Here is a 19,104-nt window from a genome sequence, read left to right as displayed (position 1 = left end):
AAGAGAATTTCGGTTCCTGCCAGCTGCTAATGTGTTGCCAGCAATCTTGCTGACCGCACAAGGCGGCATCCAGTCTATGCCCAACCGCCTGCGTTGGTGGTATAGTGGTGAGCATAGCTGCCTTCCAAGCAGTTGACCCGGGTTCGATTTCCGGCCAACGCATCGCCTTTTGCTCAAGCTGTCGTTAAAACAGTCGTCCGGGGCCCCTGGCCAACTCCTCATTTAACTCGTGGCTGGAGCAAAACTTTTGCATGGGTCTTTGGGCAGCAGTAAAGGCAGAGATGGGGGACTCGAGTCACATGACTTGACTCGAGTCAGACTCGAGTCGCAAATTTAAGGACTTGAGACTTGCTTGACTAAATTAAAAAAATGACTCGACTTGACTTTGACTTGAGATCCAATGACTTGAGACTTGACTTGACTTGAACTGTATGACTCGAGAATGACTTGATATACATTTTTATATAAATCATCGCAACATCCATTGATAAACAAAATGAAAGCAACGGAACCATTGACGTCATCAGATTCTGCGCGATTGCGTGACGCTGCACAAGTCCAGAAATAGCCTACATCGCGCTGAGCGCGCTAAATACAAAAACATCTCCCTGCATCGTATCTTTTTGGATATAAACACTAGAAAATGACCATATTCATGCAAGAAGATTTTTTGTACGCATAATAACTGGCAAGGGATATCGGACGACCATCACAACCTCGAACAGTCGAACTTCATTCACCACGTCTAAAAGTAAGCTATGGCTTGTTTAACCTGTTTGTTATAGTTAATTTGACTATCTTTAAATCTAGAGAGATTAATATTGGTCAAAACAGCATGCCTCTTTATACACAATTATGTTTTCAAATGTAGCTTAATGTTGTCAATATTCAAATGATAATTAATGACGGTATATGTTTTGTATAATATTTGCCACATTTCTTTTTAAATCATGCTTTAAAGCCAAAAATGTTGTTCTTTCCAATGACGAAAAACAATATAGAAAACTGTTAGTTTTGTCGTTTATGTTTCTCTTAATGTTATCAGGGTTTGGTGGCAAAAAATGCCAGCAGAATTAATATGCACCCAAAATTCAAAATGTGGTGAAAAAATGGCCCTAGTATGGCCCTGGCCAACTCCTCCTTTAACTCGTGGCTGGAGCAAAACTTTTGCATGGGTCTTTGGGCAGCAGTAAAGGACTAGGTCTCCCCGTCGGGGAATCGAACCCCGGTCTTCCGCGTGACAGGCGGAGATACTGTCCACTATACTAACGAGGAGTAACAGAGAAAGGTAGTCGCCCCCGATCAGCGCCCCCCCGACCAGGAACGGCCTCATGCGTCATTTTAGGTCATCGCTTCACAGAAGCCAGTGAAGCCAAAAAAATCATCTAATACCATTTAAATATGAAGTGTCTGTGTAAAACGGGTTACGTTATTAAATTAGAGAGCTTGCTATTTTAATAAAGAGCCTGGTAGGTCAGGTCAAAAAGTTAATGCGTCTTTTTCCAGTGCCGGGTCCAAACAAAGAGAGTTTCGGGTCCTGCCAGCTGCTAATGTGTTGCGAGCATTCTTGCTGACCGCACAACCCGGCATCCAGTCTATGCCCGACCAACTGCGTTGGTGGTATAGTGGTGAGCATAGCTGCCTTCCAAGCAGTTGACCCGGGTTCGATTCCCGGCCAACGCATTGCCTTTTGCTCAAGCTGTCGTTAAAACAGTCGTCCGGGGCCCCTGGCCAACTCCTCATTTAACTCGTGGCTGGAGCAAAACTTTTGCATGGGTCTTTGGACAGCAGTAAAGGACTAGGTCTCCCCGTCGGGGAATCGAACCCCGGTCTTCCGCGTGACAGGCGGACATACTGTCCACTATACTAACGAGGAGTTGCAGAGAAAGGTAGTCGCCCCCGATCAGCGCCCCCCGACCAGGAACGGCCTCATGCGTCATTTTAGGTCATCGCTTCACAGAAGCCAGTGAAGCCAAACAAATCATCTAATACCATTTAAATATGAAGTGTCTGTGTAAAACGGGTTAAGTTATTAAATTAGAGAGCTTGCTTTTTTAATAAAGAGCCTGGTAGGTCAGGTCAAAAAGTTAATGCGTTTTTTTCCAGTGCCGGGCCCAAACAAAGAGAGTTTCGGGTCCTGCCAGCTGCTAATGTGTTGCGAGCATTCTTGCTGACCGCACAAGGCGGCATCCAGTCTATGCCCGACCATCTGCGTTGGTGGTATAGTGGTGAGCATAGCTGCCTTCCAAGCAGTTGACCCGGGTTCGATTCCCGGCCAACGCATTGCCTTTTGCTCAAGCTGTCGTTAAAACAGTCGTCCGGGACCCCTGGCCAACTCCTCATTTAACTCGTGGCTGGAGCAAAACTTTTGCATGGGTCTTTGGGCAGCAGTAAAGGACTAGGTCTCCCCGTCGGGGAATCGAACCCCGGTCTTCCGCGTGACAGGCGGAGATACTGTCCATTATACTAACGAGGAGTTGCAGAGACAGATAGTCGCCCCCGAACAGCGCCCCCCGACCAGGAACGGCCTCATGCGTCATTTTAGGTCATCGCTTCACAGAAGCCAGTGAAGCCAAACGAATAATCTAATACCATTTAAATATGAAGTGTCTGTGTAAAACGGGTTACGTTATTAAATTAGAGAGCTTGCTTTTTTAATAAAGAGCCTGGTAGGTCCGGTCAAAAAGTTCATGCGTTTTTTTCCAGTGCCGGGCCCAAACAAAGAGAGTTTCGGTTCCTGCCAGCTGCTAATGTGTTGCCAGCATTCTTGCTGACCGCACAAGGCAGCATCCAGTCTATGCCCAACCGCCTGCGTTGGTGGTATAGTGGTGAGCATAGCTGCCTTCCAAGCAGTTGACCCGGGTTCGATTCCCGGCCAACGCATCGCCTTTTGCTCAAGCTGTCGTTAAAACAGTCGTCCGGGGCCCCTGGCCAACTCCTCATTTAACTCGTGGCTGGAGCAAAACTTTTGCATGGGTCTTTGGGCAGCAGTAAAAGGACTAAGTCTCCCCGTCTGGGAATCGAACCCCGGTCTTCCGCGTGACAGGCGGAGATACTGTCCACTATACTAACAAGGAGTTGCAGAGATAGGTAGTCGCCCCCGATCAGCGCCCCCCGACCAGGAAAGGCCTCATGCGTCATTTTAGGTCATCGCTTCACAGAAGCCAGTTAAGCCAAACAAATCATCTAATACCATTTAAATATGAAGTGTCTGTGTAAAACGGGTTAAGTTATCAAATTAGAGAGCTTGCTTTTTTAATAAAGAGCCTGGTAGGTCAGGTCAAAAAGTTAATGCGTTTTTTTCCAGTGCCGGGCCCAAACAAAGAGAGTTTCGGGTCCTGCCAGCTGCTAATGTGTTGCGAGCATTCTTGCTGACCGCACAAGCCGGCATCCAGTCTATGCCCGACCATCTGCGTTGGTGGTATAGTGGTGAGCATAGCTGCCTTCCAAGCAGTTGACCCGGGTTCGATTCCCGGCCAACGCATTGCCTTTTGCTCAAGCTGTCGTTAAAACAGTCGTCCGGGGCCTCTGGCCAACTCCTCATTTAACTCGTGGCTGGAGCAAAACTTTTGCATGGGTCTTTGGGCAGCAGTAAAGGACTAGGTCTCACCGTCGGGGAATCGAACCCCGGTCTTCCACGTGACAGGCGGAGATACTGTCCACTATACTAACGAGGAGTTGCAGAAACAGGTAGTCGCCCCTGATCAGCGCCCCCCGACCAGGAACGGCCTCATGCGTCATTTTAGGTCATCGCTTCACAGAAGCCAGTGAAGCCAAACAAATCATCTAATACCATTTAAATATGAAGTGTCTGTGTAAAACGGGTTACGTTATTAAATTAGAGAGCTTGCTTTTTTAATAAAGAGCCTGGTAGGTCAGGTCAAAAAGTTAATGCGTTTTTTTCCAGTGCCGGGCCCAAACAAAGAGAGTTTCGGGTCCTGCCAGCTGCTAATGTGTTGCGAGCATTCTTGCTGACCGCACAAGGCGGCATCCAGTCTATGCCCGACCCAGTGAAGCCAAACAAATCATCTAATACCATTTAAATATGAAGTGTCTGTGTAAAACGGGTTACGTTATTAAATTAGAGAGCTTGCTTTTTTAATAAAGAGCCTGGTAGGTCAGGTCTTCCGCGTGACAGGCGGAGATACTGTCCACTATACTAACGAGGAGTTGCAGAGACAGGTAGTCGCCCCTGATCAGCGCCCCCCGACCAGGAACGGCCTCATGCGTCATTTTAGGTCATCGCTTCACAGAAGCCAGTGAAGCCAAACAAATCATCTAATACCATTTAAATATGAAGTGTCTGTGTAAATTAGAGAGCTTGCTTTTTTAATAAAGAGCCTGGTAGGTCAGGTCAAAAAGTTAATGCGCCCCCCGACCAGGAACGGCCTCATGCGTCATTTTAGGTCATCGCTTCACAGAAGCCAGTGAAGCCAAACAAATCATCTAATACCATTTAAATATGAAGTGTCTGTGTAAAACGGGTTACGTTATTAAATTAGAGAGCTTGCTTTTTTAATAAAGAGCCTGGTAGGTCCGGTCAAAAAGTTCATGCGTTTTTTTCCAGTGCCGGGCCCAAACAAAGAGAGTTTCGGTTCCTGCCAGCTGCTAATGTGTTGCCAGCATTCTTGCTGACCGCACAAGGCGGCATCCAGTCTATGCCCAACCGCCTGCGTTGGTGGTATAGTGGTGAGCATAGCTGCCTTCCAAGCAGTTGACCCGGGTTCGATTCCCGGCCAACGCATTGCCTTTTGCTCAAGCTGTCGTTAAAACAGTCGTCCGGGGCCCCTGGCCAACTCCTCATTTAACTCGTGGCTGGAGCAAAACTTTTGCATGGGTCTTTGGGCAGCAGTAAAGGACTAGGTCTCCCCGTCGGGGAATCGAACCCCGGTCTTCCGCGTGACAGGCGGAGATACTGTCCACTATACTAACGAGGAGTTGCAGAGACAGGTAGTCGCCCCCGATCAGCGCCCCCCGACCAGGAACGGCCTCATGCGTCATTTTCGGTCATCGCTTCACAGAAGCCAGTGAAGCCAAACAAATCATCTAATACCATTTAAATATGAAGTGTCTGTGTAAAACGGGTTACGTTATTAAATTAGAGAGCTTGCTTTTTTAATAAAGAGCCTGGTAGGTCCGGTCAAAAAGTTCATGCGTTTTTTTCCAGTGCCGGGCCCAAACAAAGAGAGTTTCGGTTCCTGCCAGCTGCTAATGTGTTGCCAGCATTCTTGCTGACCGCACAAGGCGGCATCCAGTCTGTGCCCAACCGCCTGCGTTGGTGGTATAGTGGTGAGCATAGCTGCCTTCCAAGCAGTTGACCCGGGTTCGATTCCCGGCCAACGCATTGCCTTTTGCTCAAGCTGTCGTTAAAACAGTCGTCCGGGGCCCCTGGCCAACTCCTCATTTAACTCGTGGCTGGAGCAAAACTTTTGCATGGGTCTTTGGGCAGCAGTAAAGGCAGAGATGGGGGACTCGAGTCACATGACTTGACTCGAGTCAGACTCGAGTCGCAAATTTAAGGATTTGAGACTTGCTTGACTAAATTAAAAAAATGACTCGACTTGACTTTGACTTGAGATCCAATGACTTGAGACTTGACTTGACTTGAACTGTATGACTCGAGAATGACTTGATATACATTTTTATATAAATCATCGCAACATCCATTGATAAACAAAATGAAAGCAACGGAACCATTGACGTCATCAGATTCTGCGCGATTGCGTGACGCTGCACAAGTCCAGAAATAGCCTACATCGCGCTGAGCGCGCTAAATACAAAAACATCTCCCTGCATCGTATCTTTTTGGATATAAACACTAGAAAATGACCATATTAATGCAAGAAGATTTTTTGTACGCATAATAACTGGCAAGGGATATCGGACGACCATCACAACCTCGAACAGTCGAACTTCATTCACCACGTCTAAAAGTAAGCTATGGCTTGTTTAACCTGTTTGTTATAGTTAATTTGACTATCTTTAAATCTAGAGAGATTAATATTAGTCAAAACAGCATGCCTCTTTATACACAATTATGTTTTCAAATGTAGCTTAATGTTGTCAATATTCAAATGATAATTAATGACGGTATATGTTTTGTATAACATTTGCCACATTTCTTTTTAAATCATGCTTTAAAGCCAAAAATGTTGTTCTTTCCAATGACGAAAAACAATATAGAAAACTGTTAGTTTTGTCGTTTATGTTTCTCTTAATGTTATCAGGGTTTGGTGGCAAAAAATGCCAGCAGAATTAATATGCACCCAAAATTCAAAATGTGGTGGAAAAATGGCCCTAGTATGGCCCTGGCCAACTCCTCCTTTAACTCGTGGCTGGAGCAAAACTTTTGCATGGGTCTTTGGGCAGCAGTAAAGGACTAGGTCTCCCCGTCGGGGAATCGAACCCCGGTATTCCGCGTGACAGGCGGAGATACTGTCCACTATACTAACGAGGAGTTGCAGAGATAGGTAGTCGCCCCCAATCAGCGCCCCCCTGACCAGGAACGGCCTCATGCGTCATTTTAGGTCATCGCTTCACAGAAGCCAGTGAAGCCAGACAAATCATCTAATACCATTTAAATATGAAGTGTCTGTGTAAAACGGGTTACGTTATTAAATTAGAGAGCTTGCTTTTTTAATAAAGAGCCTGGTAGGTCCGGTCAAAAAGTTCATGCGTTTTTTTCCAGTGCCGGGCCCAGACAAAGAGAGTTTCGGTTCCTGCCAGCTGCTAATGTGTTGCCAGCATTCTTGCTGACCGCACAAGGCGGCATCCAGTCTATGCCCAACCGCCTGCGTTGGTGGTATAGTGGTGAGCATAGCTGCCTTCCAAGCAGTTGACCTGGGTTCGATTCCCTGCCAACGTATTGCCTTTTGCTCAAGCTGTCGTTAAAACAGACGTCCGGGGCCCCTGGCCAACTCCTCATTTAACTCGTGGCTGGAGCAAAACTTTTGCATGGGTCTTTGGGCAGCAGTAAAGGACTAGGTCTCCCCGTCGGGGAATCGAACCCCGGTATTCCGCGTGACAGGCGGAGATACTGTCCACTATACTAACGAGGAGTTGCAGAGATAGGTAGTCGCCCCCAATCAGCGCCCCCCTGACCAGGAACGGCCTCATGCGTCATTTTAGGTCATCGCTTCACAGAAGCCAGTGAAGCCAGACAAATCATCTAATACCATTTAAATATGAAGTGTCTGTGTAAAACGGGTTACGTTATTAAATTAGAGAGCTTGCTTTTTTAATAAAGAGCCTGGTAGGTCCGGTCAAAAAGTTCATGCGTTTTTTTCCAGTGCCGGGCCCAGACAAAGAGAGTTTCGGTTCCTGCCAGCTGCTAATGTGTTGCCAGCATTCTTGCTGACCGCACAAGGCGGCATCCAGTCTATGCCCAACCGCCTGCGTTGGTGGTATAGTGGTGAGCATAGCTGCCTTCCAAGCAGTTGACCTGGGTTCGATTCCCTGCCAACGTATTGCCTTTTGCTCAAGCTGTCGTTAAAACAGACGTCCGGGGCCCCTGGCCAACTCCTCATTTAACTCGTGGCTGGAGCAAAACTTTTGCATGGGTCTTTGGGCAGCAGTAAAGGACTAGGTCTCCCCGTCGGGGAATCGAACCCCGGTCTTCCGCGTGACAGGCGGAGATACTGTCCACTATACTAACGAGGAGTTGCAGAGACAGGTAGTCGCCCCCGATCAGCGCCCCCCGACCAGGAACGGCCTCATACGTCATTTTAGGTCATCGCTTCACAGAAGCCAGTGAAGCCAAACAAATCATCTAATACCATTTAAATATGAAGTGTCTGTGTAAAACGGGTTACGTTATTAAATTAGAGAGCTTGCTTTTTTAATAAAGAGCCTGGTAGGTCCGGTCAAAAAGTTCATGCGTATTTTTTCCAGTGCCGGGCCCAAACAAAGAGAGTTTCGGTTCCTGCCAGCTGCTAATGTGTTGCCAGCATTCTTGCTGACCGCACAAGGCGGCATCCAGTCTATGCCCAACCGCCTGCGTTGGTGGTATAGTGGTGAGCATAGCTGCCTTCCAAGCAGTTGACCCGGGTTCGATTCCCGGCCAACGCATCGCCTTTTGCTCAAGCTGTCGTTAAAACAGTCGTCCGGGGCCCCTGGCCAACTCCTCATTTAACTCGTGGCTGGAGCAAAACTTTTGCATGGGTCTTTGGGCAGCAGTAAAGGACTAGGTCTCCCCGTCGGGGAATCGAACCCCGGTCTTCCGCGTGACAGGCGGAGATACTGTCCACTATACTAACGAGGAGTAACAGAGAAAGGTAGTCGCCCCCGATCAGCGCCCCCCCGACCAGGAACGGCCTCATGCGTCATTTTAGGTCATCGCTTCACAGAAGCCAGTGAAGCCAAAAAAATCATCTAATACCATTTAAATATGAAGTGTCTGTGTAAAACGGGTTACGTTATTAAATTAGAGAGCTTGCTTTTTTAATAAAGAGCCTGGTAGGTCCGGTCAAAAAGTTCATGCGTATTTTTTCCAGTGCCGGGCCCAAACAAAGAGAGTTTCGGTTCCTGCCAGCTGCTAATGTGTTGCCAGCATTCTTGCTGACCGCACAAGGCGGCATCCAGTCTATGCCCAACCGCCTGCGTTGGTGGTATAGTGGTGAGCATAGCTACCTTCCAAGCAGTTGACCCGGGTTCGATTCCCGGCCAACGCATTGCCTTTTGCTCAAGCTGTCGTTAAAACAGTCGTCCGGGGCCCCTGGCCAACTCCTCATTTAACTCGTGGCTGGAGCAAAACTTTTGCATGGGTCTTTGGGCAGCAGTAAAAGGACTAAGTCTCCCCGTCGGGGAATCGAACCCCGGTCTTCCGCGTGACAGGCGGAGATACTGTCCACTATACTAACGAGGAGTTGCAGAGATAGGTAGTCGCCCCCGATCAGCGCCCCCCGACCAGGAAAGGCCTCATGCGTCATTTTAGGTCATCGCTTCACAGAAGCCAGTTAAGCCAAACAAATAATCTAATACCATTTAAATTTGAAGTGTCTGTGTAAAACGGGTTAAGTTATTAAATTAGAGAGCTTGCTTTTTTAATAAAGAGCCTTGTAGGTCAGGTCAAAAAGTTAATGCGTTTTTTTCCAGTGCCGGGCCCAAACAAAGAGAGTTTCGGGTCCTGCCAGCTGCTAATGTGTTGCGAGCATTCTTGCTGACCGCACAAGGCGGCATCCAGTCTATGCCCGACCATCTGCGTTGGTGGTATAGTGGTGAGCATAGCTGCCTTCCAAGCAGTTGACCCGGGTTCGATTCCCGGCCAACGCATTGCCTTTTGCTCAAGCTGTCGTTAAAACAGTCGTCCGGGGCCCCTGGCCAACTCCTCATTTAACTCGTGGCTGGAGCAAAACTTTTGCATGGGTCTTTGGGCAGCAGTAAAGGACTAGGTCTCCCCGTCGGGGAATCGAACCCCGGTCTTCCGCGTGACCGGCGGAGATACTGTCCACTATACTAACGAGGAGTAACAGAGAAAGGTAGTCGCCCCCGATCAGCGCCCCCCCGACCAGGAACGGCCTCATGCGTCATTTTAGGTCATCGCTTCACAGAAGCCAGTGAAGCCAAACGAATATTCTAATACCATTTAAATATGAAGTGTCTGTGTAAAACGGGTTACGTTATTAAATTAGAGAGCTTGCTTTTTTAATAAAGAGCCTGGTAGGTCCGGTCAAAAAGTTCATGCGTTTTTTTCCAGTGCCGGGCCCAAACAAAGAGAGTTTCGGTTCCTGCCAGCTACTAATGTGTTGCCAGCATTCTTGCTGACCGCACAACGCGGCATCCAGTCTATGCCCAACCGCCTGCGTTGGTGGTATAGTGGTGAGCATAGCTGCCTTCCAAGCAGTTGACCCGGGTTCGATTCCCGGCCAACGCATCGCCTTTTGCTCAAGCTGTCGTTAAAACAGTCGTCCGGGGCCCCTGGCCAACTCCTCATTTAACTCGTGGCTGGAGCAAAACTTTAGCATGGGTCTTTGGGCAGCAGTAAAGGCAGAGATGGGGGACTCGAGTCACATGACTTGACTCGAGTCAGACTCGAGTCGCAAATTTAAGGACTTGAGACTTGCTTGACTAAATTAAAAAAATGACTCGACTTGACTTTGACTTGAGATCCAATGACTTGAGACTTGACTTGACTTGAACTGTATGACTCGAGAATGACTTGATATACATTTTTATATAAATCATCGCAACATCCATTGATAAACAAAATGAAAGCAACGGAACCATTGACGTCATCAGATTCTGCGCGATTGCGTGACGCTGCACAAGTCCAGAAATAGCCTACATCGCGCTGAGCGCGCTAAATACAAAAACATCTCCTTGCATCGTATCTTTTTGGATATAAACACTAGAAAATGACCATATTCATGCAAGAAGATTTTTTGTACGCATAATAACTGGCAAGGGATATCGGACGACCATCACAACCTCGAACAGTCGAACTTCATTCACCACGTCTAAAAGTAAGCTATGGCTTGTTTAACCTGTTTGTTATAGTTAATTTGACTATCTTTAAATCTAGAGAGATTAATATTGGTCAAAACAGCATGCCTCTTTATACACAATTATGTTTTCAAATGTAGCTTAATGTTGTCAATATTCAAATGATAATTAATGACGGTATATGTTTTGTATAACATTTGCCACATTTCTTTTTAAATCATGCTTTAAAGCCAAAAATGTTGTTCTTTCCAATGACGAAAAACAATATAGAAAACTGTCGTTTGTTTTGTCGTTTATGTTTCTCTTAATGTTATCAGGGTTTGGTGGCCAAAAATGCCAGCAGAATTAATATACACCCAAAATTCAAAATGTGGTGAAAAAATGGCCCTAGTATGGCCCTGGCCAACTCCTCCTTTAACTCGTGGCTGGAGCAAAACTTTTGCATGGGTCTTTGGGCAGCAGTAAAGAACTAGGTCTCCCCGTCGGGGAATCGAACCCCAGTCTTCCGCGTGACAGGCGGAGATACTGTCCACTATACTAACGAGGAGTAACAGAGAAAGGTAGTCGCCCCCGATCAGCGCCCCCCCGACCAGGAACGGCCTCATGCGTCATTTTAGGTCATCGCTTCACAGAAGCCAGTGAAGCCAAAAAAATCATCTAATACCATTTAAATATGAAGTGTCTGTGTAAAACGGGTTACGTTATTAAATTAGAGAGCTTGCTTTTTTAATAAAGAGCCTGGTAGGTCCGGTCAAAAAGTTCATGCGTATTTTTTCCAGTGCCGGGCCCAAACAAAGAGAGTTTCGGTTCCTGCCAGCTGCTAATGTGTTGCCAGCATTCTTGCTGACCGCACAAGGCGGCATCCAGTCTATGCCCAACCGCCTGCGTTGGTGGTATAGTGGTGAGCATAGCTGCCTTCCAAGCAGTTGACCCGGGTTCGATTCCCGGCCAACGCATTGCCTTTTGCTCAAGCTGTCGTTAAAACAGTCGTCCGGGGCCCCTGGCCAACTCCTCATTTAACTCGTGGCTGGAGCAAAACTTTTGCATGGGTCTTTGGGCAGCAGTAAAGGCAGAGATGGGGGACTCGAGTCACATGACTTGACTCGAGTCAGACTCGAGTCGCAAATTTAAGGACTTGAGACTTGCTTGACTAAATTAAAAAAATGACTCGACTTGACTTTGACTTGAGATCCAATGACTTGAGACTTGACTTGACTTGAACTGTATGACTCGAGAATGACTTGATATACATTTTTATATAAATCATCGCAACATCCATTGATAAACAAAATGAAAGCAACGGAACCATTGACGTCATCAGATTCTGCGCGATTGCGTGACGCTGCACAAGTCCAGAAATAGCCTACATCGCGCTGAGCGCGCTAAATACAAAAACATCTCCCTGCATCGTATCTTTTTGGATATAAACACTAGAAAATGACCATATTCATGCAAGAAGATTTTTTGTACGCATAATAACTGGCAAGGGATATCGGACGACCATCACAACCTCGAACAGTCGAACTTCATTCACCACGTCTAAAAGTAAGCTATGGCTTGTTTAACCTGTTTGTTATAGTTAATTTGACTATCTTTAAATCTAGAGAGATTAATATTGGTCAAAACAGCATGCCTCTTTATACACAATTATGTTTTCAAATGTAGCTTAATGTTGTCAATATTCAAATGATAATTAATGACGGTATATGTTTTGTATAACATTTGCCACATTTCTTTTTAAATCATGCTTTAAAGCCAAAAATGTTGTTCTTTCCAATGACGAAAAACAATATAGAAAACTGTTAGTTTTGTCGTTTATGTTTCTCTTAATGTTATCAGGGTTTGGTGGCAAAAAATGCCAGCAGAATTAATATACACCCAAAATTCAAAATGTGGTGAAAAAATGGCCCTAGTATGGCCCTGGCCAACTCCTCCTTTAACTCGTGGCTGGAGCAAAACTTTTGCATGGGTCTTTGGGCAGCAGTAAAGAACTAGGTCTCCCCGTCGGGGAATCGAACCCCAGTCTTCCGCGTGACAGGCGGAGATACTGTCCACTATACTAACGAGGAGTAACAGAGAAAGGTAGTCGCCCCCGATCAGCGCCCCCCCGACCAGGAACGGCCTCATGCGTCATTTTAGGTCATCGCTTCACAGAAGCCAGTGAAGCCAAAAAAATCATCTAATACCATTTAAATATGAAGTGTCTGTGTAAAATGGGTTACGTTATTAAATTAGAGAGCTTGCTTTTTTAATAAAGAGCCTGGTAGGTCCGGTCAAAAAGTTCATGCGTATTTTTTCCAGTGCCGGGCCCAAACAAAGAGAGTTTCGGTTCCTGCCAGCTGCTAATGTGTTGCCAGCATTCTTGCTGACCGCACAAGGCGGCATCCAGTCTATGCCCAACCGCCTGCGTTGGTGGTATAGTGGTGAGCATAGCTGCCTTCCAAGCAGTTGACCCGGGTTCGATTCCCGGCCAACGCATTGCCTTTTGCTCAAGCTGTCGTTAAAACAGTCGTCCGGGGCCCCTGGCCAACTCCTCATTTAACTCGTGGCTGGAGCAAAACTTTTGCATGGGTCTTTGGGCAGCAGTAAAGGCAGAGATGGGGGACTCGAGTCACATGACTTGACTCGAGTCAGACTCGAGTCGCAAATTTAAGGACTTGAGACTTGCTTGACTAAATTAAAAAAATGACTCGACTTGACTTTGACTTGAGATCCAATGACTTGAGACTTGACTTGACTTGAACTGTATGACTCGAGAATGACTTGATATACATTTTTATATAAATCATCGCAACATCCATTGATAAACAAAATGAAAGCAACGGAACCATTGACGTCATCAGATTCTGCGCGATTGCGTGACGCTGCACAAGTCCAGAAATAGCCTACATCGCGCTGAGCGCGCTAAATACAAAAACATCTCCCTGCATCGTATCTTTTTGGATATAAACACTAGAAAATGACCATATTCATGCAAGAAGATTTTTTGTACGCATAATAACTGGCAAGGGATATCGGACGACCATCACAACCTCGAACAGTCGAACTTCATTCACCACGTCTAAAAGTAAGCTATGGCTTGTTTAACCTGTTTGTTATAGTTAATTTGACTATCTTTAAATCTAGAGAGATTAATATTGGTCAAAACAGCATGCCTCTTTATACACAATTATGTTTTCAAATGTAGCTTAATGTTGTCAATATTCAAATGATAATTAATGACGGTATATGTTTTGTATAACATTTGCCACATTTCTTTTTAAATCATGCTTTAAAGCCAAAAATGTTGTTCTTTCCAATGACGAAAAACAATATAGAAAACTGTTAGTTTTGTCGTTTATGTTTCTCTTAATGTTATCAGGGTTTGGTGGCAAAAAATGCCAGCAGAATTAATATGCACCCAAAATTCAAAATGTGGTGAAAAAATGGCCCTAGTATGGCCCTGGCCAACTCCTCCTTTAACTCGTGGCTGGAGCAAAACTTTTGCATGGGTCTTTGGGCAGCAGTAAAGGACTAGGTCTCCCCGTCGGGGAATCGAACCCCGGTCTTCCGCGTGACAGGCGGAGATACTGTCCACTATACTAACGAGGAGTTGCAGAGACAGGTAGTCGCCCCCAATCAGCGCCCCCCCCGACCAGGAACGGCCTCATGCGTCATTTTAGGTCATCGCTTCACAGAAGCCAGTGAAGCCAAAAAAATCATCTAATACCATTTAAATATGAAGTGTCTGTGTAAAACGGGTTACGTTATTAAATTAGAGAGCTTGCTTTTTTAATAAAGAGCCTGGTAGGTCCGGTCAAAAAGTTCATGCGTATTTTTTCCAGTGCCGGGCCCAAACAAAGAGAGTTTCGGTTCCTGCCAGCTACTAATGTGTTGCCAGCATTCTTGCTGACCGCACAACCCGGCATCCAGTCTATGCCCAACCGCCTGCGTTGGTGGTATAGTGGTGAGCATAGCTGCCTTCCAAGCAGTTGACCCGGGTTCGATTCCCGGCCAACGCATTGCCTTTTGCTCAAGCTGTCGTTAAAACAGTCGTCCGGGGCCCCTGGCCAACTCCTCATTTAACTCGTGGCTGGAGCAAAACTTTTGCATGGGTCTTTGGGCAGCAGTAAAGGCAGAGATGGGGGACTCGAGTCACATGACTTGACTCGAGTCAGACTCGAGTCGCAAATTTAAGGACTTGAGACTTGCTTGACTAAATTAAAAAAATGACTCGACTTGACTTTGACTTGAGATCCAATGACTTGAGACTTGACTTGACTTGAACTGTATGACTCGAGAATGACTTGATATACATTTTTATATAAATCATCGCAACATCCATTGATAAACAAAATGAAAGCAACGGAACCATTGACGTCATCAGATTCTGCGCGATTGCGTGACGCTGCACAAGTCCAGAAATAGCCTACATCGCGCTGAGCGCGCTAAATACAAAAACATCTCCCTGCATCGTATCTTTTTGGATATAAACACTAGAAAATGACCATATTCATGCAAGAAGATTTTTTGTACGCATAATAACTGGCAAGGGATATCGGACGACCATCACAACCTCGAACAGTCGAACTTCATTCACCACGTCTAAAAGTAAGCTATGGCTTGTTTAACCTGTTTGTTATAGTTAATTTGACTATCTTTAAATCTAGAGAGATTAATATTGGTCAAAACAGCATGCCTCTTTATACACAATTATGTTTTCAAATGTAGCTTAATGTTGTCAATATTCAAATGATAATTAATGACGGTATATGTTTTGTATAACATTTGCCACATTTCTTTTTAAATCATGCTTTAAAGCCAAAAATGTTGTTCTTTCCAATGACGAAAAACAATATAGAAAACTGTTAGTTTTGTCGTTTATGTTTCTCTTAATGTTATCAGGGTTTGGTGGCAAAAAATGCCAGCAGAATTAATATGCACCCAAAATTCAAAATGTGGTGAAAAAATGGCCCTAGTATGGCCCTGGCCAACTCCTCCTTTAACTCGTGGCTGGAGCAAAACTTTTGCATGGGTCTTTGGGCAGCAGTAAAGGACTAGGTCTCCCCGTCGGGGAATCGAACCCCGGTCTTCCGCGTGACAGGCGGAGATACTGTCCACTATACTAACGAGGAGTAACAGAGAAAGGTAGTCGCCCCCGATCAGCGCCCCCCCGACCAGGAACGGCCTCATGCGTCATTTTAGGTCATCGCTTCACAGAAGCCAGTGAAGCCAAAAAAATCATCTAATACCATTTAAATATGAAGTGTCTGTGTAAAACGGGTTACGTTATTAAATTAGAGAGCTTGCTTTTTTAATAAAGAGCCTGGTAGGTCTGGTCAAAAAGTTCATGCGTATTTTTTCCAGTGCCGGGCCCAAACAAAGAGAGTTTCGGTTCCTGCCAGCTGCTAATGTGTTGCCAGCATTCTTGCTGACCGCACAAGGCGGCATCCAGTCTATGCCCAACCGCCTGCGTTGGTGGTATAGTGGTGAGCATAGCTGCCTTCCAAGCAGTTGACCCGGGTTCGATTCCCGGCCAACGCATTGCCTTTTGCTCAAGCTGTCGTTAAAACAGTCGTCCGGGGCCCCTGGCCAACTCCTCATTTAACTCGTGGCTGGAGCAAAACTTTTGCATGGGTCTTTGGGCAGCAGTAAAAGGACTAAGTCTCCCCGTCGGGGAATCGAACCCCGGTCTTCCGCGTGACAGGCGGAGATACTGTCCACTATACTAACGAGGAGTTGCAGAGATAGGTAGTCGCCCCCGATCAGCGCCCCCCGACCAGGAAAGGCCTCATGCGTCATTTTAGGTCATCGCTTCACAGAAGCCAGTTAAGCCAAACAAATAATCTAATACCATTTAAATTTGAAGTGTCTGTGTAAAACGGGTTAAGTTATTAAATTAGAGAGCTTGCTTTTTTAATAAAGAGCCTTGTAGGTCAGGTCAAAAAGTTAATGCGTTTTTTTCCAGTGCCGGGCCCAAACAAAGAGATTTTCGGGTCCTGCCAGCTGCTAATGTGTTGCGAGCATTCTTGCTGACCGCACAAGGCGGCATCCAGTCTATGCCCGACCATCTGCGTTGGTGGTATAGTGGTGAGCATAGCTGCCTTCCAAGCAGTTGACCCGGGTTCGATTCCCGGCCAACGCATTGCCTTTTGCTCAAGCTGTCGTTAAAACAGTCGTCCGGGGCCCCTGGCCAACTCCTCATTTAACTCGTGGCTGGAGCAAAACTTTTGCATGGGTCTTTGGGCAGCAGTAAAGGCAGAGATGGGGGACTCGAGTCACATGACTTGACTCGAGTCAGACTCGAGTCGCAAATTTAAGGACTTGAGACTTGCTTGACTAAATTAAAAAAATGACTCGACTTGACTTTGACTTGAGATCCAATGACTTGAGACTTGACTTGACTTGAACTGTATGACTCGAGAATGACTTGATATACATTTTTATATAAATCATCGCAACATCCATTGATAAACAAAATGAAAGCAACGGAACCATTGACGTCATCAGATTCTGCGCGATTGCGTGACGCTGCACAAGTCCAGAAATAGCCTACATCGCGCTGAGCGCGCTAAATACAAAAACATCTCCCTGCATCGTATCTTTTTGGATATAAACACTAGAATCGAACCCCGGTCTTCCGCGTGACAGGCGGAGATACTGTCCACTATACTAACGAGGAGTTGCAGAGACAGGTAGTCGCCCCCGATCAGCGCCCCCCGACCAGGAACGGCCTCATGCGTCATTTTAGGTCATCGCTTCACAGAAGCCAGTGAAGCCAAACGAATATTCTAATACCATTTAAATATGAAGTGTCTGTGTAAAACGGGTTACGTTATTAAATTAGAGAGCTTGCTTTTTTAATAAAGAGCCTGGTAGGTCCGGTCAAAAAGTTCATGCGTTTTTTTCCAGTGCCGGGCCCAAACAAAGAGAGTTTCGGTTCCTGCCAGCTACTAATGTGTTGCCAGCATTCTTGCTGACCGCACAACCCGGCATCCAGTCTATGCCCAACCGCCTGCGTTGGTGGTATAGTGGTGAGCATAGCTGCCTTCCAAGCAGTTGACCCGGGTTCGATTCCCGGCCAACGCATTGCCTTTTGCTCAAGCTGTCGTTAAAACAGTCGTCCGGGGCCCCTGGCCAACTCCTCATTTAACTCGTGGCTGGAGCAAAACTTTTGCATGGGTCTTTGGGCAGCAGTAAAGGCAGAGATGGGGGACTCGAGTCACATGACTTGACTCGAGTCAGACTCGAGTCGCAAATTTAAGGACTTGAGACTTGCTTGACTAAATTAAAAAAATGACTCGACTTGACTTTGACTTGAGATCCAATGACTTGAGACTTGACTTGACTTGAACTGTATGACTCGAGAATGACTTGATATACATTTTTATATAAATCATCGCAACATCCATTGATAAACAAAATGAAAGCAACGGAACCATTGACGTCATCAGATTCTGCGCGATTGCGTGACGCTGCACAAGTCCAGAAATAGCCTACATCGCGCTGAGCGCGCTAAATACAAAAACATCTCCCTGCATCGTATCTTTTTGGATATAAACACTAGAAAATGACCATATTCATGCAAGAAGATTTTTTGTACGCATAATAACTGGCAAGGGATATCGGACGACCATCACAACCTCGAACAGTCGAACTTCATTCACCACGTCTAAAAGTAAGCTATGGCTTGTTTAACCTGTTTGTTATAGTTAATTTGACTATCTTTAAATCTAGAGAGATTAATATTGGTCAAAACAGCATGCCTCTTTATACACAATTATGTTTTCAAATGTAGCTTAATGTTGTCAATATTCAAATGATAATTAATGACGGTATATGTTTTGTATAACATTTGCCACATTTCTTTTTAAATCATGCTTTAAAGCCAAAAATGTTGTTCTTTCCAATGACGAAAAACAATATAGAAAACTGTTAGTTTTGTCGTTTATGTTTCTCTTAATGTTATCAGGGTTTGGTGGCAAAAAATGCCAGCAGAATTAATATGCACCCAAAATTCAAAATGTGGTGAAAAAATGGCCCTAGTATGGCCCTGGCCAACTCCTCCTTTAACTCGTGGCTGGAGCAAAACTTTTGCATGGGTCTTTGGGCAGCAGTAAAAGGACTAAGTCTCCCCGTCGGGGAATCGAACCCCGGTCTTCCGCGTGACAGGCGGAGATACTGTCCACTATACTAACGAGGAGTTGCAGAGATAGGTAGTCGCCCCCGATCAGCGCCCCCCGACCAGGAAAGGCCTCATGCGTCATTTTAGGTCATCGCTTCACAGAAGCCAGTTAAGCCAAACAAATAATCTAATACCATTTAAATTTGAAGTGTCTGTGTAAAACGGGTTAAGTTATTAAATTAGAGAGCTTGCTTTTTTAATAAAGAGCCTTGTAGGTCAGGTCAAAAAGTTAATGCGTTTTTTTCCAGTGCCGGGCCCAAACAAAGAGAGTTTCGGGTCCTGCCAGCTGCTAATGTGTTGCGAGCATTCTTGCTGACCGCACAAGGCGGCATCCAGTCTATGCCCAACCATCTGCGTTGGTGGTATAGTGGTGAGCATAGCTGCCTTCCAAGCAGTTGACCCGGGTTCGATTCCCGGCCAACGCATTGCCTTTTGCTCAAGCTGTCGTTAAAACAGTCGTCCGGGGCCCCTGGCCAACTCCTCATTTAACTCGTGGCTGG

General features: G+C 45.9%; 17 non-coding genes across 17 annotated transcripts; 16 read left to right on the top strand and 1 right to left on the bottom strand.

The window, feature by feature from the left end:
- The first annotated feature begins 1,611 nt into the window (after positions 1-1,611).
- trnag-ucc (transfer RNA glycine (anticodon UCC)) lies at positions 1,612-1,683 on the top strand. Its single transcript has one exon. It is a non-coding gene; the product is annotated as a tRNA-Gly (tRNA).
- A 121-nt stretch (positions 1,684-1,804) lies between these two features.
- trnad-guc (transfer RNA aspartic acid (anticodon GUC)) lies at positions 1,805-1,876 on the bottom strand. Its single transcript has one exon. It is a non-coding gene; the product is annotated as a tRNA-Asp (tRNA).
- A 335-nt stretch (positions 1,877-2,211) lies between these two features.
- On the top strand, positions 2,212-2,283 carry trnag-ucc (transfer RNA glycine (anticodon UCC)). Its single transcript has one exon. It is a non-coding gene; the product is annotated as a tRNA-Gly (tRNA).
- Positions 2,284-2,811: 528 nt separating this feature from the next.
- On the top strand, positions 2,812-2,883 carry trnag-ucc (transfer RNA glycine (anticodon UCC)). The gene has a single exon. It is a non-coding gene; the product is annotated as a tRNA-Gly (tRNA).
- A 529-nt stretch (positions 2,884-3,412) lies between these two features.
- Positions 3,413-3,484, top strand: trnag-ucc (transfer RNA glycine (anticodon UCC)). Its single transcript has one exon. It is a non-coding gene; the product is annotated as a tRNA-Gly (tRNA).
- A 1,188-nt stretch (positions 3,485-4,672) lies between these two features.
- Positions 4,673-4,744, top strand: trnag-ucc (transfer RNA glycine (anticodon UCC)). The gene has a single exon. It is a non-coding gene; the product is annotated as a tRNA-Gly (tRNA).
- A 528-nt stretch (positions 4,745-5,272) lies between these two features.
- On the top strand, positions 5,273-5,344 carry trnag-ucc (transfer RNA glycine (anticodon UCC)). The gene has a single exon. It is a non-coding gene; the product is annotated as a tRNA-Gly (tRNA).
- Positions 5,345-7,995: 2,651 nt separating this feature from the next.
- trnag-ucc (transfer RNA glycine (anticodon UCC)) lies at positions 7,996-8,067 on the top strand. The gene has a single exon. It is a non-coding gene; the product is annotated as a tRNA-Gly (tRNA).
- Positions 8,068-9,198: 1,131 nt separating this feature from the next.
- On the top strand, positions 9,199-9,270 carry trnag-ucc (transfer RNA glycine (anticodon UCC)). Its single transcript has one exon. It is a non-coding gene; the product is annotated as a tRNA-Gly (tRNA).
- Positions 9,271-9,799: 529 nt separating this feature from the next.
- trnag-ucc (transfer RNA glycine (anticodon UCC)) lies at positions 9,800-9,871 on the top strand. The gene has a single exon. It is a non-coding gene; the product is annotated as a tRNA-Gly (tRNA).
- A 1,453-nt stretch (positions 9,872-11,324) lies between these two features.
- Positions 11,325-11,396, top strand: trnag-ucc (transfer RNA glycine (anticodon UCC)). Its single transcript has one exon. It is a non-coding gene; the product is annotated as a tRNA-Gly (tRNA).
- A 1,450-nt stretch (positions 11,397-12,846) lies between these two features.
- On the top strand, positions 12,847-12,918 carry trnag-ucc (transfer RNA glycine (anticodon UCC)). Its single transcript has one exon. It is a non-coding gene; the product is annotated as a tRNA-Gly (tRNA).
- A 1,451-nt stretch (positions 12,919-14,369) lies between these two features.
- On the top strand, positions 14,370-14,441 carry trnag-ucc (transfer RNA glycine (anticodon UCC)). Its single transcript has one exon. It is a non-coding gene; the product is annotated as a tRNA-Gly (tRNA).
- Positions 14,442-15,891: 1,450 nt separating this feature from the next.
- trnag-ucc (transfer RNA glycine (anticodon UCC)) lies at positions 15,892-15,963 on the top strand. The gene has a single exon. It is a non-coding gene; the product is annotated as a tRNA-Gly (tRNA).
- A 529-nt stretch (positions 15,964-16,492) lies between these two features.
- Positions 16,493-16,564, top strand: trnag-ucc (transfer RNA glycine (anticodon UCC)). Its single transcript has one exon. It is a non-coding gene; the product is annotated as a tRNA-Gly (tRNA).
- Positions 16,565-17,436: 872 nt separating this feature from the next.
- Positions 17,437-17,508, top strand: trnag-ucc (transfer RNA glycine (anticodon UCC)). Its single transcript has one exon. It is a non-coding gene; the product is annotated as a tRNA-Gly (tRNA).
- A 1,449-nt stretch (positions 17,509-18,957) lies between these two features.
- trnag-ucc (transfer RNA glycine (anticodon UCC)) lies at positions 18,958-19,029 on the top strand. Its single transcript has one exon. It is a non-coding gene; the product is annotated as a tRNA-Gly (tRNA).
- The last annotated feature ends 75 nt before the right edge of the window (positions 19,030-19,104 follow it).

This window comes from Rhinichthys klamathensis, unplaced genomic scaffold, assembly GCF_029890125.1.
Source record: "Rhinichthys klamathensis goyatoka isolate OS25496 unplaced genomic scaffold, OSU_Roscu_1.1 h1tg000176l_1, whole genome shotgun sequence".
NCBI lineage: Eukaryota > Metazoa > Chordata > Actinopteri > Cypriniformes > Leuciscidae > Rhinichthys > Rhinichthys klamathensis.
Note: the sequence above shows the minus strand (reverse complement) of the source record. Positions and strands in the feature narration are given on the sequence as shown.